We start from the raw sequence: 6,000 nt of genomic DNA, 5'->3' as shown, positions 1-6,000 counted from the left end.
AAACGGTCGTTCGACTAAAACGTATTGTAATGAGCCATTCTAATGAGTTACACTGAAGTTCCAAACAAAAGGTTGCAGAAATTATTACATGTCAATGACTGCGATAAATACTATTACATTTTCCTTCTGTATTCTGTTGTTTTAATAACTATGAAGACATTAACGCGTTTTCCAGCACAGGCTTTCGAATAGGTCCTTGGATATTAATGTGTGTATCAGCCGAACAGGTGGTCCTGAACAGTAGAGCTCGGTTGTGGAACGTACGCTGCAATGATTTTGAGTGAGATGAAATGTAGTTGGATCAAGGCTTGCGATCCAATTGTAGCTCCAATATTTAAATTTCCTTCCATCTATCCACATAACCTGTCTAGAAAATGTTGGATAATTACTCTCCGAACAAAAATTATTTATCGATTAGCCAAACTGTTGCGTAGGAACTGATCGTACATGGCAGCTCGTACAACATTTTATATCAGATGACCTCACACTGAGATTCACCGTAAAGAGGTTTTCGATACATGCTATAGTAATGGCGTACCTTCTGTTAATGATCACTTTCTCAAGTCAGGTTAAGCGCTGCAGCGCTAGTGGGTTACAATGATCTAGGCTATGCGAGCGGCTATTTTGCATACATGTGTTATGAATAAGTTACTTTCTGAAGTTCAGGAAACAAGGAATAGCAAAGTTTTCGCAACAGATTAGGACCGCTTTTCAAGTGTGACCTCCTGTTTGCCTCTCTATACAGTATGTCAAAGATATGTACAAATTACCTTTCCCAACAACTTTCTACAGATTCATAAGAACTGCAGTTAAAGCAGGGAGATATAATATCATAAAAAGATTAGAAATACCCTGAAATTTTAGAGTGGATTTAAGACTGGTTGTTGAATAAGGGATTACGTAACATTTCCGGTGGAAGAGTTGGAACTACTGTTCCGGAAGCTCAGCCACAAACATTTCATTCACAAGAGAATCTTCAGCGTGCCCGCAGCTGAAACTGCATAGTGACCTAACCTATAATCTTTGAGGGACGATGAGTCTCATAATATAAAATATTCGTTTTTCATGGTTTTGCTCACATGTAATTATATGTCTCTGTGAACAGTCGTGTGCAAGTTCCAAGTGTATGCCTCCTTAAGCTTGTGCGAAAGAATATGAAACACTGTACAAAACTTTCCTTATTTTTCAGGACGCATTTCTCAACAACATTTCAACAAGACTTCTAATAACGGAACTCACGTCCTCTCAGCCATCACAGTCATAATATGTTCAACACGATATCCATTTGTTCTCTGGCGTCATATGTATCAATCTTTCGGAGTGTCATGGCAGAGCTGTTGGCAGATGGAGTCATGTAACCCATAATATTGAACGCTTCTAAAAAAAAAATCAAGCACAACTTGTTGAATCAGATAAATTCATAGGCAGTGCAACAGGACCTGAGTGACTCGTTCAATAATCTCGAAGTCGAAAACTTGCTGTGGCCGTCAGTAGTGAAATATTGTAACTGTAACCGTACGTCTGTAGACACAAAAGCGAAAAGTAATTGATATACATTAGATATCTACGTGGAAAAGCAAGTAAGCCGCAAAAAATATTGAAGATCAATTTCTTCGTGATCATACGGTGACCACCCCGAATTTCAGCCCTCTAAAAGACGTGTCAGCCGACAGCTGTTACCCACGGCTCGTGTTCGCGATAGATATGATAGCTGCAAACATACTGGAGCTCTTTAACAACAGCTAGATAAAGAAGAAGATAAAATGGAACGCAATTTTCGATTCCTGCGTGGGAGGAATGCTCACTCCCTTTGCCGTAAGTTGAAATGCACAGAACAGACCATGGATCCAATCGGGCCTCACAGTTTCTCTTCTCTGCTGAAACACAGTCATTACTCAAAATTGAAGTAAAATTAGGAACACTACAACGCAAATTTCAACATCTATTGGTAATACCGAGTACTTCAATTTCAACATCTATTGGTAATACCGAGTACTTCAGACATCTCATCTGACGACGTGCCTTGATATGCTCTTATATTTCTTGGTTTTCGAGAGACATTTGAAGAAGTTTACGTTCCACTATTGTCATTCAGTTACTTCTGCACATTGTGATCTAATGGTAACCAAAGGTAAAACAGGACCAGAGACGCTTGGATACACACATGTAGCTACGAGGTGCAGGGAAATCATGAAAAGTCTCGAATAATATAGCTGTAAATCTATAATGACTTTAAGTGCTGTCTGCACACCTTTCCAGGAAATACAGTAAGTGATAATTATGCAAACGTTCTCCCAATCCAATACGCTTCATAGCTGACTGTGGTTGAACTACCATTATTGGCGGCATATTGATGTTATAGGATAAAATTTCGTGTGTTTGCGGCACGTCAGTTTCTTCCACGTGGGTATTGTACATTCCACAACCATTTTTTTAACTACAATTTTCACTTGACAAGACAACAATCGTTTTCCATTTCTCTTGAAAAATATAGCCTTTGTAACTCACTGACATCGTGATCCATGAAACAGTATTTGACCAACAATGAATCATATTCCACTGTTATTTTACGCAAAGCAGATAGTAGCTTTCACATGAAAACAACGCTCTACAACACGCAAGGATAGCTGCTCACAGCTAATGATTTGCACTGATTTAACAGTTAACTTCCCTCTGCCAGTAAGTAATTATAATCAGCCTGTTATCTTTGATACATAGAATATTTGTCGCTGAACACATAAAATAGCAATTATTACCTTCAGCATTTCAGTTGTTACCATGTCAATTTTCACATCCGTTTAGTAACCAACTTAGGATCTCTTCTCATTATATTTTCCACGTGACAAATCATTATGTCGCTTAAATTGAACTGCGGACGTCCTGATCTTCTGCTTCCTCTTCTGATGACTCCTTAATATTCTCGTAGAAAGATGAACGTAATGCTTGATATCTTGTACCTTCAGCAGAATTCAGTCATCATTCTATTCAAACATCTACAACGGTAGTTTGAAGCTTCACGTACTGTTATCATTAGTTTTCATTAGAAAAGGTAAAACAACCGGTTTTCTGAAGCATGCTTTACGTTGTAAGCATATCTACTACCAGATAACTTTCATTGTTGACATTAGAATCTTTAATACGCAGGAGAGCTTTTTTTCTTATACATGTTGGTATGCTTATGGATTTTTGTTTCACTCGCTGTTTACTAAGCACATCACACTTTGTCACAATATGCACTCCATACTCTAAATAGTCGCCAAAATGGCTCCAGTTATAACTGTGACGATATTTCAAGTCTATGTTTTTTCCCCTTTTGATTAAAGGCGATTGGAATTGACGATAAAATTTCCTCGTTGACACAAAAGTTGCCTTAAATAACCTTACTATGTCATGTATTGCAGGTAAAAAAATCACAGTATTATGGACTGCTGAGTTATTTCCTAGAATATTGGCATGTGGTCCTGGAATTGAACGCACCCTATATGCGCTTTCCAAATGCTTCTTTTGTATGAATTATTCTTGATCTGACAAATAATATGCTGCATATCGAAATAAGCTTTAGCAGTACAAATGCAGTTTTCAGGATACCTTTTTTTGAAGCACCCCAACACTAGATACTCATCTTCTAAAAGTAGTGATTCCCCTTCCGCTTAGAGTTCTCCTCAGAATGCGTCTTGCCACTCCAGTGACAGTCTCGGAACTACAAACAATCTTCAAATAGTTTCTGATACATAGAAGACCTCACACTTGAAGCACAAAAGCGAAGACCTCTTTTGGCAGATATTGACGATATTCATAACAAGTTCAAATATGTATCGAACCGTAATAAACCCAACATCGCTCACATACGTTTAATATAAAACACTGGTGTAATATTCTACAATATGTATTACTTTACAAACCTGTTTCCGGCTGTTAAGGTATCTTCACGTACCGTAACAGTAAAAAACCGGTTTCTAAAACAACAGGTGTTGTAAAATATTACAGCAGCAGCATTCCTAATGTATAAAATATTTTACTGAGAAACGAAGGAACAGTCAATTAATGCAGTCACCTAGATTTATTTTACCGACTGAAATGTAAATGTACGTTTCAAACTAAATTTCAAGCGTCTGAAGCGCTCGCCTGGCCGTTTCGGGAACTACATCCAGTTAGTCCCTGTTACCTACAGCGAGGTGGCATGCATATTACCTTTCTAGCGTACAGCGCGACCGTCATAATTTTATAAAACATTCCTCACCCTACTTCTAAATGTCTTAAAAACAAGATAAAGCGCAAAATCATAGGTACGTTACAGTCTCCTGGACTGTATAATGCATTATTAAATACTATGGTTTAGAGTTAGTGAGGTTTCAATGAAAGCTGGTGATATCTTCAATAGACATGAAAATTATAGATGTTCTCCTCTCTGACGAACATCTAACAAAAGCTTTTGTGCAGGGAGATATAATAAAGACAGCATATGATGACGTATTATAGATTCAATAGTTGCACTTTCTTTTTCACAAGCAAGGTAGAATTGTTTCGAGGAAGCAGACTCTACAGTACGCCAGCAGATGTAAATAAAAATGTTAATATGTGGTCACGAGCCTTGATCATCATTACTTTTGCTGTGAATTACGCAAATATGTAGCCTATGTTTTCTTGTCCTATCGTTGTTTTCGCGTGTCTCTGAGAAGTTTAAAGTGAAGGTAGTTCCATCATGTCTTTGCCATTTTGCTCAAGGTAGTTCGATTCTGTGGACGGAGCAATTGAGGCGAACGTTTCCAAAGGGTTCCTTGTCTACTAATTTAACAATTTGATGTTTTGGTTGCAATGGCTTCGTTTGGGCGCTCTACGCTGTATGTATTATGTCTTACACTTCCAAAACGCTCTAAAGCCCGCCTAAAGAACAGTGAAATACTGCATGCAGTTCCAAAGTGGCCCTTGGCCAATGTCACGAATCCAGTATGGCAAACATAATAATGTACGGCAAAAACTGGTTCCTTGTCCATTGCAAGGATAAGCATTATACAACACTGAGTTTCAATGAGACCCTTGTCCATCAAGGGCGGTATCTTTCATCGGATTGTGCTCAGAGGTGTATTCTTTACTCTTTGCGTTAGTGCAATGCAGTAATAGATATTATCCTGTTAATAGCAGTGCTTTCACAAACGATTACCACCAAAACATTGGAATTACAACGCTCAATAAGCTCATAATACTTACGTGAATTATTGGCTCGAGCACGGCCGTGGCTAGAGACAGGTTAGTAATCGTATCAGTTTTACATGGTGATTTAGTATATTTTAACATCTAGTTTTTGTGATTTAGAATATACATTAATTCTTAAAGGTCATCATGAAAGAAACAAAACGCAGTGAAAATGAAGTTAGGCGAGAAGGAACCGTGACACTGAGTATTGAAGGAAAGGGCAGAAAGAAACAACGAAATCCAGCGTTGTGGAAGAAAAATGTACAGAAAGAAACTCTTTATACCTCCAGGTGCCTCCCAAAACTACCAGACTGCCAGCACAAGGATCGGAAGGATCTCCACTGTTCGAAGGTCACTCTAAAAGACGTTCGTAAGTCCCACAACATGTTTTATCGGAGGAAAATGGATTATAGTTCAATAAAAATAGAGCAGGAAGATACCAATTTAAAATATATATTAACCGAATCTCCTGAACGTCAACGAGCTAGAGGAGAATGTAAACAAGTAAGCAAATCCTGGCATATATATTATATTCCTGTAACAAAACATGATGAAAAAAACAATACCAATTCTGTCAGAAGTCATTTCAGAGCATTTTGAACATATCGTAGGAGAGAGTACAAAAAGAGTGCCAGATGCATTTTGAACCTTGTGCAAGTCCGAAAGAAATTTAGCGGTGGTGATACTCGCTCACAAGCCCATGCTGAGCAAATAAAATGTGTCAAAAGTTTTATTGAGGCCCTCGTACCAGCAGAATCACTTTACTGCCGTAATACCTAGATAAATAAGCAGTATTAGGATACCACC

This window comes from Schistocerca americana, chromosome 7 (genome assembly GCF_021461395.2).
Source record: "Schistocerca americana isolate TAMUIC-IGC-003095 chromosome 7, iqSchAmer2.1, whole genome shotgun sequence".
Lineage (NCBI taxonomy): Eukaryota > Metazoa > Arthropoda > Insecta > Orthoptera > Acrididae > Schistocerca > Schistocerca americana.
The sequence above is the reverse complement of the archived record's forward strand: the minus strand, read 5'-3'. Positions refer to the sequence as shown.